The sequence below is a fragment of the Macrosteles quadrilineatus genome, unplaced genomic scaffold (genome assembly GCF_028750875.1).
Source record: "Macrosteles quadrilineatus isolate MER2022 unplaced genomic scaffold, UCM_ALF_1.0 Scaffold_1__1_contigs__length_201487025, whole genome shotgun sequence".
NCBI lineage: Eukaryota > Metazoa > Arthropoda > Insecta > Hemiptera > Cicadellidae > Macrosteles > Macrosteles quadrilineatus.
The window spans coordinates 17,384,946-17,402,399 of record NW_026542594.1 but is presented as its reverse complement, the minus strand read 5'-3'; the positions used below and the strand labels follow the sequence as shown (position 1 = coordinate 17,402,399).

Below are 17,454 nucleotides of genomic sequence, written 5' to 3'. Positions count from 1 at the left end.
CGATTATAATTTACTATTCTTGACTTCGCAATTCAATTGACTTAGACTCAATAAACACAATCACAGGTCGTGGCAAAGCACTTTCCTACTACGAGTACTATGACAAATTAAAGAATCTTGGCATATATTTCAACTCTTCACTTACTTGGGACATAGCAGTTACTGACACACGAAAGAAAGTTTTTGCCACCATACATTCACTGAAAAGATTACAGAATGTTTTGCCACAATACACCAAACTACACTTGGTCAAATCACTTGTACTACCCCATTTCAATTACTGCAACTCATTGATCAATGACATGACCATGACTCAGGCGGGTATGATCAAGGCCCCACTAGAAAAAACAGGCCATGCTGCAGCACGGGCAGCGCAACACCACGTCACAGTGGTGGATAGTTGTACTAAACTCTTACCATTAAAATCTTACAAACAGCCAGATTGTTTATTTACTTAAAACATATGTGAATGATGATGGCAATGAATTTATCAATGAAATCTATCCACTAGTGTGACGTCATGGATCCTGCAGCATGGCCTGTTTTTCTAGTGGGGCCTTGGTATGATCCAGCAGTCTCAGAACTATTGTTTGAGACTTGATTTGTGTATACGGTCTACGACGTGAGGAGCATACATCTTGAAATTGAATTATCAAAGATCAATCAAAATTCTTTCATTGGTTTTTTTTTTATTTTGAAAACAGGGTCCCAAAATTATTTTTAGTATGTGCCTCAGGGTAGTTCACGTTCCTCCTTGATCACATTGCGAATACCCTCATCATGTGACCACAGGTCGTGACAAAACCGCTTGTCGTCTGTGGAACGACCTACCCCTGCGCATTAAATCCCTTGAAAAACGTTCCCAGTTTGTGGCGGCAATGAAATGTCTCTACTTTGAGCAGATGTTCTCGGCTGGCGTGTCCTAGAACTGCTGTGTTTTGGCGCGGTTACTGGTATGTGTGTGTGTGAGTGTGCTTTCTTGATTTGCTTTTTTATTTTTTTTATTTTCTATCTGCTTTGTAATATTTAAAAATGTATATTAGCTTAAGTTCTTAATTTGTAATTTATTCATTTTGTAATAGTTAGGTTAAGTGAAAGAAGCCTGGGTAAATAAAGGATTTTTCATTTCATTTCAGGGTGGCCACAAAACTCCTGGGAGAAAATTAACACATTTTCCAAGGGTTTCCTGGCAGCAAAAAACATTTCCCCAGTCAAGTGTTTTCTAAGTAAAGGTCTGAGGGTACCTGGTATTTTTGGGTCAGTCGGGCCAACAGAAGGCCCGAGGGATTGCTGCGGGCTGATAATGATTATTGAGCCAAGCTTGGGATCCAAACTACCGTGAAAAGCGTTCAAGAAGATGCACGATCGAAAAATAATTTCAACCCCATCGCGAGTAATATTCATGGTTTTGCTGTGATCGTGAGAGATGATGTCGCAGTGACCGTAGAAGATGTTCACAATTTTTTATTTCGATGCAACTGCCTTAGATGGTCACAATTTCACCATGGAAAGATGTTCTTTGTCGTGATTGCAGATGTTCTCGATTTTTCCGTGACCATGAAAGGTGTTTAAGATTTCGCCATGACCATGGATGATGTTCATGACTTCGCCGTGATCATGAAAGGTATCTCGATTTCGCAGTGACCGCCGATGATGTATTAAAAGTTGGGGTTTTGTTGCGTCAACGGGTCTCATTAGTGTTTATTCCCAAGAAAATACAGTACATTTTAGGATGTTAAAAAACATTCTAAATTCATCTTAAATCCATTAAACTACAAAATGCAACTACTGTAAAATCAGATTTTCTCAGTGAAATTTTAAAAATTCATTCATGATTCCCGACGTTTCCCTTGCACAACAAATTTAAGCGTAATAGGCCTACCTACTTGGTTTTCCCAGAATATTCAGTCAGTAGCCACCCTTCTGAACAGAAAAGAGGTCAGATACAAAAAAAAGGATGCTTCCCTGCCCGGAAGAAGCAGTTGGTTCCTTGAAAAATTATTTTTGCAGAAAAGAAGAACTCCAAATATCCTAACTCCAACCATCCAAAATGTTACCTGAGTTGCCAACAGAACTAATTTTAAAAACATATCACTAAGGTAATAAGATGTGCTAAGTGACAAAGAATCTTTGTAAAAGATGGCAGAAGCCATGATCGTGGCAGAATCTTGAACAGCTCCCGCAGTCGTGAAGACATAACTGTTTTCCGTGGACACAGCAAATTGTTGAACATTCCCAGCGATCACAGAAACATCATCATCTTCTGTGATTGCAGCAAAATCCTGAGCGTAGCGAACGAGCTAAACTGAAGGCAAGTGAGCGCAGCGAACGAGCTCCAACCTACAGGTGAGTGAGCGTAGCGAACGAGCTCCAACCTAAAGGTGAGTGAGCGTAGCGAACGAACTTCAACCAGGACGTGATTGAGCCATGCGAACGAGATCATCTTGAAAAATTAAGAAGTTAAACGGGGCAAAGCCCGCGGGTTACAGCTAGTATATTGTCCGTTAGCACAATAACTCGAGCAAAAATGATCCGATTTTGATGAAATTTGGTACAAATCCTACATTTATTCGAACGAGTTCGCAAACCATGATCGGACTATGGGAACGGGGGTTTATGGGGTAAAAATAGGTTTTTCCCATTTTTGACCCTAAAAACACAAAATTTCACAATTCCTTTCCAAACCATTTTGTAGAGCTTAAAAAAAAAAATACCCCCGCCGCAGCAAACCTGCAGACTAAGCGAATTTCCATTTGACTGATTGGATTTACACTGAAATGTCTACTTAAAAATATAACATTTATTCTTGATTTAATTAAATAGAACTAGTTTAACAAGTACTTAGGTTTGCTGCATCAGGGAGGGTAAAACTGTTTTTTTTTTTTGTAAAATGTGAATAGTTAGTAAGAAATAAAAACATTTTCCAAATTTGATCAAAATATGTTCACAAACAAGCAAACTACAACAGTTTACTTTATTCTCCATAAGAATAACATGGGAATTTTAAATTTACAATTTTTTGGAATTTTCTCCGTAACCATTAGGCGCATAATAACGCTTCAATATACTAAATTATTTGTTTTTTTAAGCTCTACAAAATAGTTTGGAAAAAAATTGCTAAATTTTATGTTTTTTGGGTCAAAAATGGGAAAAACCTATTACTCCATAAAACCCCCCGTAAACCACCGTTCCCATGGTCCGATCATGCTGGATCGCGAACTCGTTCGAATAAACGTACGTTTACACGTTTGTACCAAATTTCATCAAAATCGGATAATTTTTGCTCGAGTTATCGTGCTGACGGACACACATATATATATATATATAAATATATATATATATGAATTTGAACGGATGGTGTTTTTGGCCTCTAGGGACCTCAAAACGAAAAAAAAATCGGTCCCGCGTCCAGGTCTTACCATGAGTACTACGGTAATAGCTTATTCCCTATATGGGAAATTCGCTAACAAATAATTTAGTATATTGAAGCGTTATTATTGTTGTAGTTTGCTTGTTGTTTATGAACATATTTTGATCAAATTTGGAAAATACATTCATTTCTTTCTAAACTACAGTATTCATATTTTACAAACAAAAAACACTTTTTATCCTCCCTGTTGCAGCAAACCTAAGTACTCGTTAAACTAATCTATATAATTAATACGGTACATGAAACTTTGCCGGTTGAACTCCTCCGCCATTTTTTAACCGATTTTATCCATTGACGTCTCATTGGAAAGAGCGTGTCGCGTAGATTTGCAAACTGACCTTACATTTTTGAAAAAGTCCCTTGGACTCTGCCCCAGTGGCTGTTAAAGTTCCCATGTTATCCTTATGAAGAACATAATTCTTTACATTTTGATCAGCTGTATAATTTAATTGCTGTTATTTATTTTTCAATTCAAAGTATTTTAAACTCATCGGAAATCATGATGACTTTTATTTGTTTTTAAAATAACTACTTTACTTCTTTGCAATATTAATTATATATATTGCTCGATTTCGAGCAACGTGTTTACTAGTTATATTTAAATAGGGAATAAATGTGATAATTTTAAGGAGACATTTTAATGTAAAACCAATCAGTCAAATGGAAATTTGCTTAGTCTGCAGATTTGCTGCGGCGGGGGTGTTTAAGTTAAATTATCAAACTTTCAAGAATGTTTCACCATCATTATTGGGACCTAATGTATCTGCCAAATATTTTCATTGTCAATATTGTATTAGTCTATTTACATTTCTTTTGACTATTGTTTGGCTTAAAGTAAAAATTGGCTGTTGGATACAGGTTTACTTAAATAGAACCAAAGCATAAAATAATACTGACCTTTTACTTGATATTATTCCATTAAAGAAATTCCCACAAAATTACATGGTGATCACAGTTTATCAATGAGCATGTACCCTGAAACAAATAATTAATTTCAAAATGTTTGTTAAGCTTGTAAGAACATATTTGTTGGTTATAAGAGTAGTTTATTTGGACTGAAAGCTTTTAGGAGGGATAAAGGGTGTGAAAACCCCTCTTGACAACAACAGAAGGTTGGGGGTAACGCATACAGTAGAACCCCTCATATTCGACCTCGGAAATTTAACGACTCCTTAGAATATCTAACCTAGTGTCCGACCATCTACCAGTGCCTATACCAGATAGAAAGAAGATTTAATGAAATTGGTGGAAAAAAAACTTCATTCTGCCATCTTGTGCTTCATTCTATGAAAACTTGTAAAGAACTTATCAAGAATTTTTTTTTAAGGCTTAACAATTACCATACTTATTCTATGGTTTTATCAATGACTAAATTCTTTTTAGTATAATTTTTAAATTCTATCTCAACTCAAAAAGAAAGTTGTTTATTTTTATCTACAATGCTGTCACAACTCTGTTTCATTTTATAAAAATAAATAGAATATACATATTTTTAATGAAAACATGTTGTTCCTTTGGTAGGCCTATACAAAAATAAGGTACCAACAATTCAATTTTTTCTTTTAATACACAAACTTTCTACAGGGGTGCCCATCCCCCCCTAGACTCATGACGCACCCCCCCCCCCCCAATTGAGCAACAGCCCCCCCCATAAATGATGTACACAACAAATGAGAAACATTATTCCCCCGCCCAGCACTATTTGTAAAACTATAAAAGAAGTTTTATAATTTTTTTTAGATATTTAAAATTCTCAAACCCAGTTAATCTATATCAATAAAGTTATAGTTTTGTCTGTACATTGCTCAGAATTATACATATTTTGGGTTATTTATGTTTTATACATTGAAGAAGTTGAAACATGTCTTATCTCCATTTATGTCCGTCTGTCACGGCCCAGAAGGCATTTTATGCAGCCTACTCATGGCCTACTCTGAAGAAAACTAGAGTACCGATTATGATTCTAATGGTTTAATTGTATCCACAGGATGGGCGAGAGAGTCTTTATAGCCATTAAAATATGGCCTCACTATTTTGGAAATAAAATAACGGACGATCAAAAATACAATTTTGTGTGATTTTTCTAGTTTATTTTCTCCATGTTTACTACATACGTCATTAATTTATGAAATACTAATAATGTGTTAAGAGAACACGTCATATATGAAATTACAAACAGCTGTTTTGATAAACATAAACAACATAACAACATAAAGATTCCTTTTCCTAGCTGTCACTGATATGTTTACATAAATGTTCTTTAAGAATACTGTGTAGGCCCTAACCATTTCCGTGTTTACATAAATGTTCTTTAAGAATACTGTGTAGGCCCTAACCATTTCCGATCACGTTTGTAAGCAAATCCAAAACCAAGTGAGATTAATAACCGTGTGGCTTTGGCTTACATAACGGGTTTTAATTATCACGAGTACTAATATGTAACTGTAAATTAAATTAAATAACTAGCCCTCATCCAGGTCGGGAACCGGAGATTCTGTGTGTATCAAGTTGTACTTGAATTTTGATTACCGGGAAAAGACCGTGAATCAGTGTTGTACAGGACTGGAAAACTTATCTTTCTATATAAATAAAATTAGAGTTTTATAAGTCACCTCATTTTAAGGGATCTTTTATTGCCAGAATATCCATATCAAATTGTCAGCGTCTTTCTCGATATAACGATCCCCTCTCCCTCCCTTTAGAAACATCACAGCTCCTTTGATGAAAATTAAATGGAAACAACGCTTGCGCCAACAATCGTCTGCTCCGTTATACACTTCTGTCTGCTGTGCGCTATGTTACAACAGATTTCAGATACAACAGCTGGGGAATGATGACGATATAATGCTTAGTACACTGTGATTGAGTGATAACCATGGTAACTTAGTACACAGAAAACATACTTAATATGTTTTCTGTGCTTAGTAAGGCTGTGATTGGCCAATGAGTAGGCCTAAATTTGGCGACTTGTTGAATTTGTGTATGAATTGAAGAGAAACCTATTAATGAACAGAAGAAAAAAGAAAGAGAATAACAATATTGTTCTCGTTACATTCTTTGAGTGTTTTAATTATCTCTAAATATAATTTTACACTTTTTTATTACTTATCTATTAATTCCTATGCTGTGATACAGCACCTATCGGTAGCCTATCTGTTTATATAACACTTTCTAAAGGTCCCTTTAATATTTACGTTATTTATAGCAATGTAATGTTTGGCCAGTGATTAGTTGAGTTTGAGTTAGCTACAATTTTAAACGTTGCCGTTTGTACAACTGAACCAAGATAAATAATTTGAAATTTACAATAATAATGATTGTGCCATATTGAATTTTGTTTATAAAAATGTAAATCGTGACTCAATTGCTGTTTACAGCGTTTTAATGAGTTTGTCATCTGTTTTTATACTATATTGGATTAACCGTATTTTTCATTCCCCCCCCCCCTCTCCCTATTAACTCAGGTAATCGAGTATACACAATAGTGTAAAGTATTGTAGCCTATGCTACTTGCTACTTGATTGTATTTTAACGAGCTTTATGTCAACAAAGCGTTCTGCTGTGCTTAAGTCGCGGTGTAGCTGGATGTGTCTGTACCACGCGTTATCTTTTATCTATCACAGCAGTTGAGCCATCCCGTGCGCTCCCTCTCTTAGATCTCACGTCTTGCTAATCTTAAATAATAACTTTCTACACGAATCCTAAACTATCCTAAAATCCTATTTTAACTAATTTAATTCAATAATATAACTATTGTCATTAATTATCCACTTTCTATCTGGCGATTTCGTAATGTATTTTGGATTATCGTCACGTTGAACACTGTTGCAATTAACTTTAGCCCCCCCCATTTGAATTTTTTGAGCCCCCCCCAAGAATTTCAATGACGCAGTCTGCGTCACAGCCCCCCCTTGTGGGCACCCCTGCTTTCTATGAGCTAAAGATTATGAAAACTTAAAAACACTCTACTGTAATGAATTGACTTTTTGAGTTGTGACGCTTTTATTCTGCATGGAGGAATGTAAATTTGTCAACTAAATAAACCCTACCTCCTGTTCAAACTAACCATCTTTCATTTATATCTCAGTTCACGACTGACATTCAATATGTTTCTGGTGCTTCAAACATAGTAGCAGACAGTTTTTCTAGGATAGAAACTATTTCTGTCAACAAGAATAGTAAAATTGATCTGCATCTCTTGGCAGATTCTCAATCTAATGATGAGCAACTTAGGTCTATTCTCGAAAACAGTACTTCACTTTGTCTTCAACCAGTTCCAGTTCCTGGCTCTGATGTTTTCATCTACTGCGATACAAAGAACGGTAGAGAACGATTGTATATCCCCAAATGTTTACGCAGAGAAGCGTTTAATTCAATCCATAACTTAAGTCACCCTGGGATAAAATCCATGAATAAAATGTTAACTTCAAGATATGTTTGGCCTTCAATAAATCGTGATTGTAAAGAGTGGACCTTGTCCTGTCAAGAGTGTCAACGTTCAAAAATTACTCGTCATGTTCAAACACCTATCAACGATTTCCCTTTACCAAATTGTAGATTTGAACATATTCATGTGGATATCATCGGCCCATTACCCCAAGTTGGAAATCTTCGTTACTGTCTTACAGTAGTAGATAGGTTCACCAGATGGCCGGAAGCACACCCCTTGCAAGATATCTCTGCCAAAGAAGTCTCGTCAGCTCTTTTCAATTGTTGGATATCAAGGTATGGTGTTCCCTTGCGAATAACAACAGACCAGGGAAAACAATTTGAATCTGCACTCTTTGCTGAGTTGGGAAAATTGTGTGGAGTTTAAAGATTAAGGACAACGAGTTACCACCCGTGCGCAAATGGCAATGGTGGAACGTTCCACAGACAACTCAAGGCGGCCATCATGTGCCACTCCGCCTCCACGTGGGTCGAATCCTTACCCACAGTGCTTCTTGGAATAATAAATGCTTTCCGTGTGGATCTGAACACCTCGTCAGCTGAAATGGTTTTTGGAGAGGTTTTACGCCTCCCTGGCGAGTATTTTATACCAACAACCCAGCTGGCACCCTTAGAGGATCCGACTAATTTTGTGTCTCGATTACGACTCAAGATTTCATCAATAAAACCAACAAATATCAAGAGACACGGCATTAACCAAAGCTTCATTTTCCGTGATTTGGACACACGTTTCTGAGAGTGGATGCTATGACAAAATCTTTACAACATCCATACACCGGACCTCATCCATTGATCAAGAAAGACAGTAAAACTATCACAATAAAAGTGAATGGTTCTAATGTTAAAGTTAGTCTTGACAGAGTTAAACCGGCCTATGTCCTTCAGAATGATGAAGTTAAGCCCTCAACTGTATCTCAAACTTCAAAAGATGTGAATTTTCAAAAGTCGTATACGACAAAGTCTGGAAGAAAAGTGACATTCAAGAATCCAATTTCAGTTTGATGGAAATTACCTTTGTCCTTGCTGTTATTATTATTATTTTGTATTTGTTTTTTTTTTGTGACTTTTTGGAACCCTCCAAAAACTCCGTGGACTTCCAGTCTTCGCAGGGGGCTCCTGTAGTGAGCTGACAAATCTATCAGCTGACAGATGTTTTAAATAGTTTTATAGAATTTTGGTTGCTAAGAAGAGAAAAATAAACAAAGAGATTCTTCTAGGCTTTTCTAACAAAAGTGGTTCATTTTTATTTTCTCTAGACAATTAATTGTTAATTAATTTTAAAAGTATGATAAATTTAACGATAACATTTAGTGGAAACCTTTAGACTTTTATTTAAAGTATTCCTATTATTTAAATGAGGTTCTTTTCACTAAAAGTATAGTGTGCAGGAGAGTGACAATTTTGCTAGTGGTGGGGGAAGTAGAGTAGAGCTACTATGCCACATGTTGCTAGTAACTCTACTCTACCGCCTACTATCTACTATACTAGCTACTAGGCGCTAGTGGGTGTTTACACGGGTAGAGTTACTCTACTAGAAACTCAACTCTACCCACGACTCTACCCGTGTAAACCAGGCTTTATTGATATATAATGCTGAAGTTTACTAAGCAACTTAGGTTTGACGGACTCTGACAACAGGACAAGGTCCGCCCCGACAGAATCAATCGATCAACTGTATTTAGGTTCATGTCTAAGAGTTAGGGTTTACTTGTAAAGGATAATGCGGCCTTTGCCTGACTCGCTAAATTACTTCATATCCGACATTGTCTACAATAGAGCGTAGACCTGTGATTGAAACGTATTATCGCCAGAGTGAACTCATTGTCTATACTTTTGTTTATATGTGTCCATGTGTGTTAAACGTTTTTTTTTATTGGGGACGACAACCAGTTCTAACATTTTAAGAAGTCAACAACAGCTTGAAAATAGACCAACAATGAATGTACCGAAACTAGTTGCGCAAGACTACTTATCTTACGTTAATGCACAACCTATTTATTATTACTACAGTAGAACCTCTTCAATCCGAACTAATTGGGACCGGGGGTAGTACGGACTATTGAATAGTTCGGATTACAGAACATATTGTTGTTTTTACATAGCAATAGCTAGGGAAAAATGAAAAATGCTTTAAAAAGTAAAATATAGTGTTTATTTAATACAGTAGTAAACATAGGGAATAAACAGTACTGTACATTACAATTGAAATAATTACGGTGCGTATACCAATGAATACAGTATACAATAAAGAACTACTGTACTGTGTATATAGTACAGCAATGAGGCGTTCGGATTAGTGGACGTTCGGATTACAGGGGTTCGGATTAAAGAGGCTCTACTGTACATGTTTATTCCTAGAGCAATGAAAAAATAAGACATAGCCTACGGTACCAAACAATTATATGCATACTTTTTAGTCTTCAACTTCCAACAGATAAATCTACAATAGGGTCTATCCATATCAAGTGATCCAACAGGGGTTGCTTGACCATTTTTAAAATAAATAATATTTTTATCCTAGATACCTTTATCAATTCTGGGTTCAAAAGTGATTTTAAAAATTTTTTATCTATTTTGTTACTCCTACGGCGGCCATTTTTGTTTTGCGGAACACGCAAATTTTGCTCATGTAAGGGTTTGCGTTAACTTGCACAACTCGGTAACCATGAACACTAGAGTGATGAAACAAAAAGCATTTTAATCTGGAAGAAACAGCCTAAATATTATGTTCTGTACATATTTATTGAAATGTGTATCAAAAACAGTTTTAAACCCATCTCAACATTTCATAAGAAAACGGAAAAATTTCAACTTTTGAAGGCGTATTACCATTGGAACGAATAAAATCTCAGACTAGATTTTTTTTTTTTTGTGTGTGTAGCAACTCAGTAGAACTGTTTGTATTTCAAATATCAACCATTAGACTTAATTCCTTAAAAGTTATCATTTTTCAAAAACTGAAATTTTTTGAAAAATTCAAATTTTGAGTCTCAATATCTTTGTTGGGACAAAGTTTAAAAATCAGAAATTTTTACCAAAAACCCCTCTTATAGTTGTTATACTGCTGTATGAATTTCATCTTTGAGATTTACTTTTAAGCTAAGTTACAGTATCATGAAAATCGCAAAAACCCCATAGGCTCGGCCAACGCGGCTAGTACTGTAGGTAGCTTAAAAATTAATTTATAGGTGTAGGTAATTATTTTATTTAATGTAAACTTACCTAACTTACTTTAAAGTAATGTATAGCCTTTTCTTGCAAATTTCTTGTCTTATGTGAAATTAAAAAAAACTTTTTATCAGATTATTTTCATTCAGGTTTACACCTTTTTTTCAATAGGCCTAAATATTTTGAACTCATTTATTAATTTATTGAACCACTTTCATCTATAATATTAAAACGAAACAGTGTTTTTTTATTTCACGATTCTGAATCAACCACTCGACGGATTTTCATGATTTTTGTGTTGAAAGAAAGATACTTTTGAGAACTAGGGAATGTCGAAGCCATAATTTTAGTTTAGGGTCCCAGTTTTTTAGAAATTAAGTTTAAATTTTTAAAAAGTCTAGCAGCCGACGCTAAGATTCTAAACTAGCTTTTGGCATAAATAATTTGCTTTACATAACAGCTGTAAACATTCAGCTTTTGTGTCACAAATTCTGCATTTGGATAAAAATGTAAAGACATACTTAGGGTTGACTTATTTATACTATGTGTAATGCTAATCATTGATACGTTCAATTCTTCTGTAAGAGGATGACAGATTAATTAAATATACATAGTAAAATACTAGGATGTTCAAATTATTTTTTAAAGCAATCTTTGTAATCTTCGATTTGTTTTAGAGCAATAATTTGTTTTAACTTACAGCTGGTTAAATATAAACTATGGAACTATGAGGTTATTTTATTTACTCTTATTTTGTCATTGATTATAAGAAATAAGTAAGATTAGTAGAGATAATTAGACCACAGTTTAAAATAGTTTAGACCAAAATTAATTAAACCACAGTACAAATCGAGGCTCTGTACACGAGTCTTAATAATAAAGTATAAATGCAAATTATTTTACTGCTCCACATTTCAAGGAAAGATTAGAAAAATAACAATGTTTACATGTTTTAATTCTTCATAATAGTTTTTGTTTACAATTAATTTATGTGTCTGCTTTAACTTTGTTTGGGAAATATTGATGTCATAAAAAGAAGATCAAGAATAATCACGAATCACGAATTTAAATTACCACCACAACCTCAGCCGGGTTTTATACAAAGATAAACAGATGGATGGCATTAATTGAACACAACGTGAACATTGACCTAGGATACTGCAGTTAGACAAACCATCCTTTTATGAAATCGTGTTCAGTTGTGGTTACGTTTGGGGGTGCCTATATCAGCGCTCCCAAACGTGAAAATATCACTTTTATTTCAACTAAGAATATATTGTAGTTTAAATTTAACTAATATGGGAAACTACGATGTACATTTATTCAATGAGGGTGGGTAATTATCAAGGATATAACTGATAACGGTATGGACAATAAACATTGACAATTACGTCACTAGCTTTACTAGTGTGTTTACTTTTTATATTCCTGCTACATGTGACCATTTCTTTTTTTTTTCAAATGAATGTTATTTGAACCAAACAGCTGTTTCAAAACAAACTGTTATTGTTTTTACTTTTCTTTGTTTACACTTATTTATTTAGCAATTAATGCAGTGGAATTAGGTGTGACGATTAGTTTTGATGTTAGGACACCAAAGTTAAATTATGTGTACTGTGAATTTTATTGGATATTATTGTTTTATTTTAGGTCGTTTCTATTCAGACCTACTGGAAATTGTGTATAGTAGTTGTATTGTGGTGATAATAATTATGGAAGAGGCAGGTATGCTATGGAAGGTGGTATCGTTGACTAGGTCTACACTTCTCAATTGACTATTACTCTCTCTACTGTAGGCTACTTATAATCAGCGTGCGTCTGTGCGAATCGGCTGCAAATCTCACTTCAACGCTTTTCACATCGTAAAAATTGCAGAATTGCTGTTTTATTGTAAAATTATCGGATTTAAAATGCATATCGTATAGGCCTATGATGGAATAAAAACATATTTGGCCACACAACATTTGTTTTGTTTACAAGATGATTTTTCACATTAAAACTGCAAGAAACTTTGTTTTTATATGTGTAAACTAGCTGATCTGAATTGTACACGGTTTTAACTGACTACTGAATTCCCGTACGTAGGACGGGCTAACACCTCGTTTTAATAAAGAATATTATAAATTTCACATACAAAAGCTGTTTGAAAGACAAGTTCTTAAAGTATACAACTTTTTTTACTTGTTAGTGTTTTTTGTTATACTTTGATCATGCTAATTAGTAAGTTTGGATGTTTCTTCATTCAGTTTGGGTTTGTCCTTCCAGTGGTTTTTGTCAGTTAAAAGAGATTTAATTTTCTCAAAACTTTGTTTATAGGCACCCAAGCTTGGTCTTTCTAATTTGTTTTAAAGGCGGTTGGTTGTTGGTCCTGCTGGATCTTTATTTTGATAACTGATGTCAATCACCTCTGCCACCCACCACTGTCATACTAAAATGCAATAGAGTCTTTGGTATGAAGTGTAATTTGTTACAGCTTTCAGTTGCTAGTGAGGTTACGAAGCACCTAACATTACTACTGTCCGGTACAGGAATAAAACAATGGAAGCTTCTTGTTCCAGTAATCTTTAAACAGTTCTCAAATCGGTCCAGGAGTTAGTTGTTGTGGTGTTGAGTGATTTCTTCATCTGTTATAAAAATGAATTATTTTGTTAAGAAAAACTGTGTTTTGTGACTCATTTACGACTTCCTGTAGGCACTGGAGACTGTATCAGTTCCCACAGAATATAAGTTTTTTTTTTTTCAAAATACCACAATAAACACTTTATTGATTTGTGTTATACAGGTTACGGTACATTAAATCTAAATGGAAAATAAATTTTAAGACCTCAACATAAATAGAATTAACTAAGTTTTATTTGAGTTAAATGATGAATAAAACTTAAAATTTAGTAGGATTTTATTTATTTTTAGTACCGTAGCGGTACATATAGGCCTAATTTGTACTTTGGGTACAAAGTTTTAGTTAAAAATCTGTTTTGGATTTTTGAAATGTACATTAAGATAAGTTTACATTAAATAATATAATTACCTACACCTATAAATTAATCTTTAAGCTACCTACAATACTAGCCACGTTGGCCGAGCTTATGGGTTTTTTTTGTAATTTTCATGATAGGTACTGTAACTTAGCTTAAAAGTAAATCTCAAAGATGAAATTCATACAGCAGTGTAACAACTATAAGAGGGGTTTTTGGTAAAAATTTCAGATTTTTAAACTTTGTCCCAACAAAGATATTGAGACTCAAAATTAGAATTTTTCAAAAAATTTCAAAAAATTTCAGTTTTTGAAAAATGATAACTTTTAAAGGAATTAAGTATTATGGTTGATATTTGAAATACAAACAGTTCTACTGAGTTGCTACACACACAAAAAAAATCAAGTCTGAGATTTTATTCGTTCCAATGGTAATACGCCTTCAAAAGTTGAAATTTTTCCGTTTTCTTATGAAATGTTGAGATAGGTTTAAAACTGTTTTTGATACACATTTCAATAAATATGTACTGAACATAATATTTAGGCTGTTTCTTCCAGATTAAAATGCTTTTTGTTTCATCACTCTAGTGTTCATGGTTACCGAGTTGTGCAAGTTAACGCAAACCCTTACATGAGCAAAAATGTGCGTGTTCCACAAAACAAAAATGGCCGCCATAGAAGTAACAAAAGAGATTAAAAAAATTAAAATCACTTTTGAACCCAGAATTGATAAAGGTATCTAGGATAAAATTATTATTTATTTTAAAAATGGTCAAGCAACCAATTATTTTATTTCTGGATCACTTGATATGGATTGACCCAATATTATCTTAGATCTAGTTGAAAATAAAAATACAGTAGAACCCCTCATATCCAACCATGAGGGGCCAGGCCAAGGTCGGAATGGTTGAGATGTCAGAAATGGGGAGGAACAAAATTATGCTCTTTCTACGAGGGTCATTTTTAAGTAAGAGCCGTTTCTGCATATAGCTCTAAAGTTCACGTGTACGCCTCAATGAGGCTTGTTACCGCTTGATGATATTAATTTGTGAACAGAATGACACCATTTGCAGCTCTGTAGCTTATATACGCTTCGCTGTGTTTTTAGAACTTTTCAATTAGGTATTGAATCTTCCGCCGTAATGTAATGCAAATTACAAAAAGTTACTGTACCGCAAGTTAATTGAATATCTATATAAATAAAATTACGGTTTTGTCTGTACGTAGTGTAGAATCATCAAGTCTTTGGTTATTTTTACGTTTTATAGCCTAACAAAGCCTAGACTAGCCGTATCTCAATTTCTGTCTGTGACGCCAATTAACGTGGCCTACTCCGAAAAAACTAGAGTACCGATCAAGATTCAAATCATTTTAGGCTACTGTATTTACTAGATTGATGAGAATGTTATTAAAACATGGCCTACAATTTTGGAACAAATAACGAACATTCAAAATGCCATCTTTATGCGATTTTTGCCACATTTTCTCGCAATGTTTACTACATAGGCCTACCTCATTTATCAAATACTTTAATGAGTATTGTTACATATGTTATTAAGATTCACAAATGTTCAGAATTAATTATTATTATGTTGTTTAATTCAATGTTTTTGTTTAGTTCAATGCTAACATTATGAAATGATTAAATTGAGTTTTATACAGTTCTTGTTAATAATTGTATTTAATAATTGGCGACGAGGACAGTTAATTATTTCTACGTTTCTATTTTACACTTATTACATTTACTAGTACAAATAATTTAATATGGCCTCCTTACAAGGAAATGAAACATTGAGTGAACTGAAGAAAGCAAGGGCTGTTGTTAAAGGTCAGTTGACTAGAGCTGAGAGAATGCTAGAAGAATTGTCTGGTATTAAAGTTGATAGTATCAGAACAAGACTCTCAGTGATACATGCTTATTGGGAACGATTCGAGCTTTTACATATGTTATTAAGAATCACAGATGTTCAGAATTAATTATTATTATGTTTGTTTAATTCAATGTTTTTGTTTAGTTCAATGCATTATGAACATTATGAAATGATTAAATAGAGTTTTATACAGTTCTTGTTAATAATTGTATTAATAAGTATTTAATAAGTATAATATTAATAAGTATTTAATAAGTATTTAGAAGGTAGGTTAGATTAGGTAAGGTAAACTTTAGGTACTAAGGCCTATAAATAAACTGATTAGTTAAGTTAGTTTAAATTACCTCCAGATTGTTTTTGTACAACTAAAACACTGGACAAGACACTGCAAAGTACTAACTTATTTTTAAAAAATGCTTCATATATAGGATAAACCTAAACTTTACCTTCCTAATCCAACCCAGCTCCAAAATCTACCATCCTCACATGCCAATATAACTTAAGTGTAATTAGCCTGCCAGTCCATTTATATTCCCAAATGAGACAAAATGTGACCTTAGCCCTCAGGGCTCTCACCGTTTTTGGCATTTAGATACTTTATGACCTACACCGCATCCCGGTCAAGGTCGAGCTTCTTGGCACGGAGAATACCCTGGATGTAATGTGACACACAAGTCCAATTGTCCTCACCCTCCGTCATCATCGGTATGACCGTGTCCACTGACAGCAGTCTAACTGTTGAGCCTCCAGGCGGGGCCTTTCCCAACGCTGGCAGTGGAAAAAGGTATGTTCCACGTCATCGGGAATGCCTGGGCAGTATATGCAATCGGGTGACACGGCTTTGCCCATCCTGAACAGGTCGGACCGGAAAAAGCCATGACCTGTCAGAAATTGGGTGAGGTAGAAGTCCACCTCTCCGCACCGCCGATTAACCCAAGGTTGGCTGTATCAGTCGCCTAGTCCAGCGTCCCCGAGTCTCCTGTTCCCAGCTCTCCTGCCACAGCTGGTAGGTGCGGGTGCGTTCCTCTGTTCGTGCCTGGTCCTCCCCACGGCGCTGATAAATTGCCTTTCTCTCCGCCGCCAAAAGTTTGACGGGGATGACTCCAGCAACCACCAGGACGGCGGGTTCGGACACTGTTCGGTAGGCGGATGCAACTCTTAGTGCTGCCTGACACTGCACTCGGGTGAGCCGCATCCTATATACCTCCTTATTGAGAGCGTCTGCCCACACCTCAGTACCGTACAAGAGTACAGACTGGACAGAAGACATTAACAGCCTTCTACGGCTGGACCGAGGCCCTTCGACATTGGCCATCAACCGGCTAAGAGAGGAGATCTGATCCCCGCCAGCTAAGCTTGCTGTAACCCCAAGCTTATAACCCCAAGGTACTTGGCAGAACGAACGGTCTGGACTTCGACGACCCCTACCCTCAACGTCACAATCAATAACAATAAATATTGATGTTTATTTCGTTCGACATTTAAATATCGTATGAATTTAATCCTATATTCTAATACGAGCAATGTTTGCTTGTATGTATGTATGTATGCTTGCTTGTAGA

General features: G+C 35.1%; 1 protein-coding gene across 4 annotated transcripts in view; it reads right to left on the bottom strand.

Annotated features, from left to right (window-relative positions):
• The window catches only part of LOC129004448 (uncharacterized), a 40,711-nt gene that overhangs the window by 8,537 nt on the left and 14,720 nt on the right, over window positions 1-17,454 (bottom strand). For all 4 annotated transcript variants that reach the window (XM_054433046.1, XM_054433058.1, XM_054433053.1 and 1 more), the window contains exon 2: window positions 4,328-4,405. The gene's annotated coding sequence lies outside the window, so the exon portion shown is untranslated. The remainder of the gene's footprint in view (window positions 1-4,327; window positions 4,406-17,454) is intronic.